General features: G+C 39.5%; 1 protein-coding gene across 1 annotated transcript in view; it reads right to left on the reverse strand.

The window, feature by feature from the left end:
• NR1H4 (nuclear receptor subfamily 1 group H member 4) overlaps window positions 1-11,962 on the reverse strand; it is a 64,871-nt gene extending 52,909 nt beyond the window's left edge. The window contains exons 1-2 of the mRNA XM_032346638.1: window positions 11,739-11,962; window positions 310-440 (exon numbers count right to left, since the gene is read on the reverse strand). The gene's annotated coding sequence lies outside the window, so the exon portion shown is untranslated. The remainder of the gene's footprint in view (window positions 1-309; window positions 441-11,738) is intronic.
• Between the last annotated feature and the right edge of the window lie 409 nt (window positions 11,963-12,371).

The following is a 12,371-nucleotide window of genomic DNA, read 5'->3' on the forward strand; positions in this document are numbered from 1 at the left end:
AAGAAATAGAAAGTCATGGACAAAAATGTGATAAATCAATGACTTATTATCGTAAACCTTATTCCAAAGTTAAGCAGGTATTTACAAAGACACAAAAGTGATTTAAGACCACTTCCTGCTGGAATCTTCTTGAGTAGGCACTATGTTGGCAAATCAAAAATTCAGAAAGTGTTGTCTCAGAATCTTAACTTTTGCTTTTGTCAGAAAATTTCAGAGGCTTGCATTTTCACTCCCGGGGTCTCCCATGGTTTATATTTATGTGAGCTAAAAAAAAGTTATGGTAAAAAGAAAAATAATGTTAGATCTCACCAAAGTGTCTGAAGTTTCATCATGAGGAAATGTCCAGAATGAATCCAAGAGCCCAAGAGAAGCAATGTTTACTTTTAGTTATATTTTTAGGTCTTCTTTTCCTCCTGCCTTCCAATATTTCTCCCACTTTCCTGCAGAAGTAATTTAAAAGGTCAAATAATGAAAACTTGCGTTATCAGAATCTCTTTTCCAAGGCTGTTTTCCAAGGATGATATTCAAACCTCTTGATCTTGTCTCCACCAAGAAATCATTTTGTTTACAAATAAGTAACTATATTTGCTATTCAGGAAGATAATATAGGGTTTCTGTAGAGCAAATATTTATTTCTTTAGACTGTCCCTGCTATTTATGTCTTTATTTATTTTTCTTTCATTCATCAGAATGTTCCAGTTCAAGCAGAAGTGAGATTCAGATACACTGGGCTACTGGTAAGGCAGTCTACGAGACTATGCTGCTGCCTTCATTCCATTATTCATGCTTTCAAAAAACATTTATTGAGAACTTATTCACATTGCTTCTCGGCCTTTTGGCTAAGATCAAGTGAGAACTTATTCAGTACTAAATTCTGGGCTGGATCTTTGGAGATAAAACAGTGAAAGGAAAAAGAAATGTCTATGACTGATGACATCAACTTAATAAAGAAAAGAGACATTAAAAATTATCACACGGGGATGGCTGGGTGTCTCAGTGGGTGAAGGCCTCTGCCTTTGGCTTGGATCATGATCCCAGGGTGCTGGGATGGAGCCCCATGTCAAGCTATCTGCTCAGCAGGGAGCCTGCTTCCCCCTCTCTCTCTCTGCCTGCCTCTCTGCCTACTTATGATCTGTCTGTCAAATAAATAAATTAAATCTTTTAAAAAATTTTTTTAAAAATCACATGTATACACAGATGATTACAGATTGTCATTACAATAACCCCAAGATTAAGGCCCTAATAGAGAGGTTTTAGTGTGAAAAGGAGTCAAGATATGGAAAATGCTGATGAAGGATATGGTTTTAAGGGCAGTTTCTTTTTTTTTTTTTTTTTTTTAAAGATTTTATTTATTTATTTGACAGAGAGAAATCACAAGTAGATGGAGAGGCAGGCAGAGAGAGAGAGAGAGGGAAGCAGGCTCCCTGCTGAGCAGAGAGCCCGATGTGGGACTCGATCCCAGGACCCTGAGATCATGACCTGAGCCGAAGGCAGCGGCTTAACCCACTGAGCCACCCAGGCGCCCCTTAAGGGCAGTTTCTAAAGACGGTCAAGACTAGGGTACATCTGAGTTGATGAGAAGACACTAGAGAGGGGGTGGTTGAAGACACAAGAAAGAAAGAAAACCTCTTGCTACAGGACACAAACCATACCCACTATGGGAATGCAGACAGATCTGGGCCCATCTAGTGAACCAATGGCATACCCTACCAGAATCTATTCTCCAGGAAGCCAAGGAGCCTGCTGGGAGAAAACCCATTCTAAAGGCAGGCGGAGCCAAGAACCATGACCTTCACCCTAAAGCAAACCTTAGTCATTTGAGAAATGTGTAATTCTCACTGTAGCACAGTGTTTGGCCAATTCATACTGGATTCAAAACTCCTTCCTACCACTATAAGCTGAAAAGAAAAGCTATAAATAAAAATGAAACCTAGAAACATTGATGTGTAAAGTAGAGGTAGACCCTTCCAACAGAATTCTTCCAACAAGTAGGAGAGAGTAGTTGTTTCAGAGCCACCCTTGCTCTCACACCACTCTGCCACATATCACAGTGGAACTTTGACCCCAAGAGGACCAGGGCCTTTCTGGGGAAATTGTGTAATAGGAGCAGCATGCTAGGCCTCACCATAATCCATAGAAAAGCAGAGAAATCGTGACTACTGGTTGGCCACTGTTTTCACTCATGGATACAAGAAATAATGGAAGCAGCAGCCAGAACAAACCTGATCATGAACAAACAGGAGACCCTAAGGCATTTCTGAAATACTTGGACTTTGACAGAAAGCTAAAGGTCCTAAGGAATAAACCAGTGAAAGTTGAGGTGTTACTGTTAATGAGACCTCATTCAGACTCACAAGCTAGTTGCAGATTAGGGAGAATCAACGTTTAATATGTGTATATAAATTATATAGGTGTGTATTCACTGTGTATATATTAATATATCAACTAATTATGTGTAATAATTGTGTGTGCATGTCTGCATATGGTATAATAAATGGATTGAAAACCTCCCCAAAATTCAGACAACTATTATTCTAGATAGAGCTCCTCTTCTGGAATAGAAAATCCCACAGTTTCCCAAAATAATAATTTCCAGGAACCCACAATATACAGAGACTCTTATTTTCCTAATATTCAATCCAAACGTATGCCCTGTAATTTAAGACCCATATACTCTAATCTTAAAAAAAAAAAAAAAAATAGGAGATTTTGGTTCTTTGTCTCTTCCTTTGGGTTTCCTTCTTTGCTTTTTCTCACACTTGTCTTTTTTAATCTTTAGTCATGTTCATCAAGCTCCCTCTGTACCATATGATAACTCTGTAGTGTTTTCCAGGTATACTCATCTTCATGTTGGATTCCTATATTTTCCTGTATATGTTCATATAACTTGGTACCTTCAAGTGCCTGGCACATAATAGGCCCTCAAGAAATGTTAGCTCAATTAAATAACCTGTATTAACTGTTTCTCCTACTTTGTTCTGCCCAGTTCCCTGTCATTTGTCATGTTCTTCCTGGAAGCGGCAAAAGATAAGGATATGATTATCCTTATTAGCACAAAGGACGTAATTTATCAATCTCTTACCCAAATGAAAGCCCAGTTACTCTAATTCTATAGCAATTCGGTTATTACCCCTGGCTGGAGATCCATTATGTAGGTTCCCCCTGATTAGCTAACAAGAAAGCCCTCCAGATCCAGAATCCATGGCAGAGTCTGCTCAAACCAGGTTGGATGGAGTTATGATTCCTGAAGGGGCTTAAAGAAAAGGAAACTCTAATTTTCAAAGTGGTAACACAAGCACATGGTAGGAAAATCAAACAGTACACTTAAAGCTTGCCCCTTTGCTTATATACCTATGGTTGCGTTCACACAATAGGTGAGTTAGAAAGTTTCAACATAGTCCACATGGTCCGCAAAGCCTAAAATAGTCACTATCTGGTCTTTATAGAAAACTCTTGTGATCCCCACTCTAATCTACAGAGACATGTATGGAAGTGTTGAATCCATAGTCAGATTAGTGTTGTAGAAGGCTTGGGTGGGTACATAGGAAATTTCCATAGCGTCTGTAATACTCTCCTTCTTAAGCTGGAGGGTAAATACAAGGGGGTTGATGATATTACTCAATGTTTTTGCATGTGGGAAATATTTCATGATGAAAAAGATTGAATGAAATTATATATGTAAAAATCTTCCTCATCTGTGAAGTTATGCAAGTTCATACATGATTCTGTCCTCCTTACACATTCTCAAGGCTCTGAGGAGAGAGTATTCCTTTCTTTTAAAAAAATTATTTATTTATTTATTTATTTGATAAAGAGACAGAGAGAGGATGAGTTGGGGAGGGGTGTAGAGGGAGAGGGAGAAACTAAGCTCCTCACTGAGCAGGGAGCTTCGTGTGGGGCTCAAACCCAGGACTCTGGGATCACGACCAGAGCTGAAGGCAGACGCTTAACTGACTGAGCCACCCAAGTGCCCCAAAAGTATTCCTTTCCACTGAATGTTTGGGGACTCTAACTGTGGCCAGTGAGGCACTACTGGAAGCACTGAATGGCACAATGAGATCTATATTTAAGAGTACTCTAGCGAGATGGTAGGATGAGGAGGGTAAGCAGTGAAAAGGCAGACATCTGTGGCTGAAGTGAGAGGATCACGTGCTTCACTTTATGGGGTCTTGGGAAATGGAAAATAGGGGCCTTGAATACAGCAAACATAAAGAGGGGGCAGGGAGAAGAAAGCCTGATGATTCAAAGCTTAAGCCCTGGGTATCAGTAGAAACAGGAACAAAATGTTTATTTTACTTCATGTTTATTTGTATGATGCTGTACGTGAAGTCTTAACTTAAGGACCCAAGAACAGTTTCAGAAATCATTCACACTGTTTGTTTTTAATGTGATAAGACACATAGTGACTGGTAACTTAGACTCCAAATTTCTGGTTATCAATTTTTACTTGTTTAGATACTTTGTGTCACTGGAAGTTCATGGTGTCGATCTCCTCTGATGCAGCATAAACCATTTGCAAACAGAGACCTTGGAGAAACCCTGTTCCAATTAAACAGCTTTGACTCTGATTTAGAAGAATCTTAGTTCTCAGAAGATAAAGATAAAAACCAGTTACATGTGCTGGTCCTCTATAAATTGTTCACACCCAAGGACACCATCCTTGGTGACGCTTTTCTCAGTTGTTGAGGGCAAAGTTAAATATGTAAAGCATTCTTAAAGAACAGTAAAAAAAAAGTAGGCTTTTTCTTTTTTCTTTTTTTTTTTTTTTAAGATTTTATTTATTTACTTGAGAGAGAGACAGTGAGAGAGAGCATGAACGAGGAGAAGGTCAGAGAGAGAAGCAGACTCCCCATGGAGCTGGGAGCCCGATGCGGGACTCGATCCCGGGACTCCAGGATCATGACCTGAGCCGAAGGCTGTCGTCCAACCAACTGAGCCACCCAGGCGTCCCAAGTAGGCTTTTTCTAGCTGTCATTATTTCATGCCCAGGGGAAGCTCTGGATTCAGCTAAAATTTGGAAGAATGTTCTTAAGAGAAAAGAGAAAGGAACTCTTAAAAAAAAAGAAAATCTGGTCTTCCCAGAAGCACTCAAACTGAAGTAATTCTTTTCAGGGCAAAAATACAATTTAAGGTACATTGATCCTTCCCAAAGTCCAGAGAGATGTATAAGACAATGTTTGGCCAGTACCAACCAGAGGTCAGGAAGGATGACCTTGAGCCAGTGTGGTCATTGTGATCACATTACCCTGAAAGTGGTGCCCTCTAGGAACAAAACGGTATTTATTACTGTACATATCTGGGGGGAGATAGACAACTAATATCTACCATTTTATGAGTACTTACTATGTGTCAGCATCCATACTATGTTATCTCATTTAATCTATAATTAGTCAAGTAAGTATTAACATACAAACTTTATAGATGAGAAAACTGAGATTCAAAGAGATTCAGCAAACTTCACAAGGTCATGCTTCTCAAGGTCACTCTGACACATTGACCTTCTCACCTAGTCGTAAGCAGAACAGGGATGTAAACCCACATCTAACTCTAAATTCATGCTCACTCATGCAGCTCTCCCACCGAGACTGTAACTAACCACTTACTAATCCCTAGTGAGGTGAATCGGCAGTTCTGCAAAGTCACTTCTGCCTAAGACAGTCAACGTGTTCATATGTACAAATTAATTAAGCCTGTAAAGGATTTGCCTGTTATATTTATATTTATATTTATATTATAGTATATTAATTCTTCTTTTGTGTTTCTCAAGTCTCCATTTAAAAGTATATTACCTTCAGGTATTGTGAACCAAAAATACCTACAGCCTCTACAGCCCTTTGAGTTTCTGTGCATGGGAGTTATACAATGGGGCTTAAAGAGTGGCTGAGCTTTATCTCCAACTGGATAAAAAAGTTGAGTCCCCTAGGGCCATGAACCTGACAGTAAGTATTCCTTCTATTCTGTACTTGTCTCTTGCTTGTCTTGCTCAAGCCCCAGTCCAGCTTCTCTTGACTAGCATTACCCTTCAGGAGGTTTTCATACCACTGAGTACTTCTTCTTGTCATAGTTTTAATTCTATCTTTTCATTTGTGGTGATTGATTGTCTGTTTTCCCCACTGTACCATCAGTTCTAGGAAAGCTCACCCAGGATCTCCAGTGCCTAGCAGACTGCCAGACACATAGTAGAAATGCAAGAAATATTGTTGATTGAATGCATCAGAAGATGGATGAATAAACTAACTGAATGCACAAATGGAAACTGAATAGTATACCTTCACAGATAACCAACCACCTTTAGAATCAGTCTTGTTTGGGCCACTGGATCATTAGTGAATTGAAATGTCCAAGAACACACATAAAAACTAAAGAAGGATTTTTTAAAAAAGATTTTATTTATTTATTTGACAGAGATCACAAGAAGGCAGAGAGGCAGGCAGAGAGAGAGAGGGGGAAGCAGGCTCCCTGCTGAGCAGATAGCCCGACATGGGGCTTGATCCCAGGACCCTGGGATCATGACCTGAGCTGAAGACAGAGGCTTAAACCTCTAAGCCACCCAGGTGCCCCTGAAGAAGGATTTTTTAAATCACATACAAAACCTGATAACTGAGGCTGTTTTCCCACAATGGATCCCTAATTAGTGAACTGTATCCATTCCTGTTGAAAACCTCTTATCCATTTTATACATGGAATTGAACACCCTGGGAAATAGTTTTAATAACCCTCCCAAATCTCCTTTTGTTAATTTCTCTTTCCTGAGAATTACCAGAAATAGTGTTTTGTCTTCTTAATGTTTACTCTTCATAGTCAGGAAAGCTGTCTCCTTTTCCCTACAATCTGCTATATTCAGAATGGTCAAGAAGTTGTTTTCAGGCACAGAGTAAGTCCTTAAAAGGCTCATAAAAGATCCAGAAAATGTTACGCAAATTGCTGTAGTGATACCAGTGTAATCTTGAACCAAAAACTGACTTTGCAGTTTTTCCCACTATGCAGTGAAGTCTATTTCTCCACCCCTTTAATGAGTTGTTATTATTGTGATTTGCTTTGACCAACAGAATTGTTCTATTCCAAGGCTAAGGCTCAAGAGACCTGTGGCTTCTGTTTTCACCCTCTTGGAATGATGTCCTGAGACCATCAAACCATAAAGAGACCGGTAATGAAATACTCCAGGCAAAAGAGACTTAGCCATTGCAAGCATCCCAACCAACAGCAACATCAAGGACCCAGTCGTGGAAGTAAGACCTAGTTGATACTCTAGTTGAAATCAGTTGCATGATTGAGCCCAGGAAAAAGCAGCACCAACTAGCCAACCCATTGAATTATAAGAAATGATAAATCAGAGTGGTTCAGTCAGTTAAGAGTCTGCCTTTCGCTTTTATGATCCCAGGGCCCCGGGATCGAATCTCACATTGGGCTTCTTGCTCAGCAGGGAACCTGCTTCTTCCCCTACCTCTGCCTACCACTCCACTGGCTTATGCTCTCTCTCTTTCAATCTGACAAATAAATATATAAAATCTTTTTTTTTAAAAAAAGAAGTGATAAATCATTATCTTTTTCGGCCATTAAGTTCTGGGGTAGCTTGTTACATAATATTAGTTGATTATAATCTCCCAAATGAATAATATGATATGTTGGCTATTGTTTCACTGGCATCTAAAAAAAGTATTTTCTTTAAAGTAGCTTGTTTAACTCTTTTTAAAATGGCATCTCAATGTCAATTTCCAATGTCAATGCTAAGTGAATTCATTTATGCACTTATTTATTCAGTCAATATACATTTATTGACTCTGTGTCAGTCACAGAGTCACCAGGCATATATGCACCAGGTATATAAAGACAAAAAAAAATCATGATCCTTCAAGAAGTTCAGTGGAAATGTCCAGCAAGGAAAACCCCATTAAAATAGTCTGGGAGTTGTTATGACGGAGGTAAGCACAAGTCCCTTCAGGAGCATAAGCAAGGATATTCATCAATTCATTCAACATAGGGGAAGAGATGGTTAATTTGCAAATAAACAAAAAGTGAGATTTCCACTGGTGATAATAAGAAAATAAAGGGGACAAGGGATAGTGTGATGCCATTGGACACTATTTTGGACAGAGTTAACCGAGAAGAACTCTGTGAAGAGTGGACATTTGAGATAAGAAGTGGAGGTTAAGGAGTAAGCCGTGCAAGAGGCAATTAAAACCAAAGGCAGAGAGTCGGCAAGTGCTAAGAGCCTGAGCTTGGAACATGGCAGGAACAGCAAAAGCCCAATGAGGCTGGAGATGGGTGACAAAGGGACAGTATAAGACATGAGGCCTGAGACAAGACAGCTTTCATATGGTCCTGTTGACTGTGCTAAAGAGTTTTGATTCTATTCTAAATGGGAATCATTGGTGAGTGTCAAGTGTTCACGTGACTAGGAAACCTTTCTGAGGGTGGAGGGCTGCCTCTTGAATTTAATCTTAAGCAGGCATTAGACTAGGCAGAGGGCATGCAGTGGGGATGGCTATAGGAAAGGAAATCACATGCTATGTTCCAAGCAGCCATCTGTTTTCTCTGCCGTAATTGGTGGATTCAGCAGGAACCAGAGGGGGAAGGATGACCTATTCAAGAATTAGTGTCCGGAAAACTGACTATTCCTTTAGGGGGAAAAAAATTAAAGATGTTTATCTTGTATCATTCTTCAAAATAAGTCTGAGGTGGATTAAAGATTTTAAAAATTATAAAATTATTGGGAAAAATATAGGAACACACATTCATGATCTTTGTGAATAAAAGGGTTAAGAAGAACTTTTAAGACAAGAAATAAATAGGAAAAGAATAAAGTTGACTTTTTAAACTCAAAAAGAAATCAAGACACCATAAACAGAGCTAAATATATGAAACAAACTTGGAGAAAATATTTACAACATAAATAGTAACCAAAAACGGGTACAAACAATACATAAATAACTCCTATAAATAAAAACAGAAAAGATAAACAATCCAGGAAAGAAATTGGCAAAGGATATAAAAGGGAAAATTCACCAAAAGGAAAATAAAAGTGGCCAATAAACATATAAAACATCTGAAACTGATTAATAATCAGAAAAATGCAAATTAATATAACTAGATACCATTTCCACCTATCAGATTATTGAAAGTTTTTTGCATGATAATACGTATTCTCAGAGACTACTAGTGGGGGCATAGATTTTCATCTTTTTGGAGGGCCCTTGAGCAGTATGTATTAAAGTAAAATGCAATTCTAACTCTTAAATATCATTCCTGGATAAACCTTGGCACAAGTGCACAGTATGTTCACACAGCATTGATTCTATTTAGAGCAGGAAGTAAAAATCTCAAAGTTTTATTAGGATTTTATCTTGAAAAATAAAAATTAATCAAAAATTATATTCCTATATATTCATTTCAGTCAGAACTCTGTTGTGATACTTAGACCTAACAACAACAAAAAGTATTGCTTTTTCTATGCAGTGTTTTACTTCACAATCAAGTTGTGTTCAATTAGCATTGTATTGACAGAAACTTAAAGAAAGGGGAGAGAGGAAGAAGAGCAGACACTGCTTTATTACCAAAATTGGAAAGGGGCAAACTTCCAACCGTATTTGCTTTAACTCAGAGACTTGTGATCTGTCAAATAAATAAATAAATAAATATATTTAAAAAAAAAAAAAAAAGAAAGAAAGAAAGAAAAGAAAAGAACATATTCCTTCATGGTTTCCTTCATCCACCCACCTATGGACAGCATGAGTCTGTTCGAATCTGTCACATGGTGATGTGTATTCTCCTGGCTTTCATAACCTTCAGACTCTGCGAACCACAGCAGTGCTAAGCTCTTCTCGGACATCCCTAATCATAGCACCATGGTGGGCTCATGGAGTCTTTAATTAAAATGCTGATGACTGAAGTCTCCAACCAGTGCTCCTAGACTAATCTCTGGGTTAAAGCAAATACAGTTGGAAGTTTCCAGTTACCCCTGCTAATGGCGCAGCTACTAGAAAACACTCTACAAGGCTTTAGGACTTCTCACAGCTGTGCTAGGGCTTAACACGTCACTCCTTCCCACTAAAATGTTTATAGGCTGCTTTGCCTGCTCTCCCATTAGTCCTGATGTCAACGTTTCCCGGTTTCTGACAAAGTCAGGGTAGCAAGGAAAGGACTTTGGAGTCAGAAAGACCTGCCCTCATGTTCAGTACCTGCGACTTCCTAACTGTGTGATCGTGAATAGGTTATTTGTCCTCTGAGGGGGCGCCTGCCTGGCTCAGTGGTAGAACATGTGACTTTTGATCTCAGGGTCGTGAGTCCTAGCTCCACGTTGTAGGTAGAATTTACTCAAAAAATAAACAAACAAAAAAATGAGCTGTCCACTTTGAGCCTCTGTTTGCTCATCTGTAAAATGAATATAAGAAAAACTCCCAAGCAGGCTCATTGTGAGAAAGAAACAAGCAGTTGAGGGAAAGCCTGTGACATATTAGTAGACACTCAAAATCAGCAAACTCCACTACACACTCATGGACACACATATTTCTTTTCCATTCCTTACAAAGTACTACCAGGTGTTGCATCACAATCTGACCAGATTTGGGAGGCATGGAAGGTGTGGGAAGACCAGAGTACATTCCTTTCCCTCTCGGACTCTGGAAAGAGGGCAGAGGAGTCTGGAGGAAAACACAGTTGCAGATACTGAGGGAGGGTCTCAGAACAAGTGTGTGCTGTCCCTAAGTGGTAATTATCAGCTACCTCCAAGTTGCATCAGCCACATTGCAACATTCTCAGCAAAACAGAAGAGTCCACGGTGCAAATGGCATAGGTCCATCATTTGGAGGAGGGGGTGACTCAAAGATGAAGTGTTTATCATTTCATAAAATCACAGCTAGAAACCCAGTGATGGCTCGCTCTACTTCTCTTGTCGATACTCTGAGGTCCCTTTATCTAAGGCAGCCCCAGAGGCAATATCAGATTTCTTTAAAACTCAGGTGAGTTTCCCAAGGACAGAATCCAAAGTGAGTCGTGAGTATCCCCTCCCCCCCTCGAAATAAAAACTCAATAAAGAGAAACAATCCAGAATCACCTTATAATTAGTTGCCCAATTCACTATGGCAGTAAGTGGACAAGCCAATGTTTTATCTGTAGATTCAGACCTTGGACAATTTTAATCTCAAAGTTCTTCCTAACATTTTCCATCTTTTTTAGTGTTTCCATCCAATATTAATACTGTAAGTGGAAACCAAGTTTACAACCAAAATCAAAAGAGAAAGCTTTTTAAACCTACTCTTCTTCTAGGAAAAATTTTATTTCAGTTATGCATGGCTTAAACATCGTCCTGTCCCTAGATCTCAAGTCATTTGAGATTAGCAGTATTCCCAAACTCACAGCAAGATTTGATAAATCACCAAAATAAAGCATACTATTCAGGTCAAATTGTCTATGGAATCAGAACAGAGAAATATCCAAAATTCACTGTCTCTGTGATTCTCTTGGATAACCACAATGTTTAAAAGATATTCCTAAATAATTTGTCAATAAGGTAAGCAACTGTGAGACCCATGAACTCCTGCTTCCTCTTGTTTGTTTTTAGAGTTTCTTTCCTTTTCTTTCCCTTCTCGTTTTCAGGATTTTGCATTAGACTCTAGTAACTTAGAATTCATCCATCGATCAAACTTCCTGATATTAAAGAGAAATTTTAAATGAAAGTTATCACTTCCCCTCTGCTGCCTTCAGATGGATACCTGGCCCCAGAGGAATTAGGTACTCACTTGGATTGTCTCAGGTTGGAGATGAACTTTCAAGGCCCTCGGAGGATTCTGAGGCCAATCTTCTTCTTCAAATCACAGCACTTTTGCTGCAAATGCTCAGAACCTGGGTTTGCATTGGGGTGATTCCAGGAGACAGCAGGGTGAGGAGGAGGAGGAGGAGAAAGAGGAGGGAGTTCTAGTAAAAGCTGTGGATGATCACAGACGGCCTTCCGGCTCAGCAGCAACATCTCTTCCTTGGCTCTGTGCCTCATGAACACAGATTAGTCATTAACAATCCTTTCCCCGATAAATGATATAAACATAGAAAGGAACCTTGGGAGGGCCTCGAGATTCCCAGGACAAACTCCCACAGCCCCAAAGAAAAGAATGGGACCTGTCCAAGAAACCCTGAAGCTCAGCTTTTAAAGCGAATCTCCTCAGGCTCCTTGGTAGGGTTCTGAGTCCCCAGGTTTCTGCAGGCTGGTCTGAAACTGAACTGTCCTTTCCCCTCCCCCCTAATTTCTTTTAATAGCTCCACCACCTCCCAGGGACTGAGGTTAGCAACTGAGCCTTCTTGACCCTTCCCTCTCCTGGGCCTCCTATAGCAAGTAATAACAGATCCATGTGGATTCTATCTTTGGACTGTCTCTTATT

The sequence above is a fragment of the Mustela erminea genome, chromosome 6, assembly GCF_009829155.1.
Source record: "Mustela erminea isolate mMusErm1 chromosome 6, mMusErm1.Pri, whole genome shotgun sequence".
Classification (NCBI taxonomy): domain Eukaryota; kingdom Metazoa; phylum Chordata; class Mammalia; order Carnivora; family Mustelidae; genus Mustela; species Mustela erminea.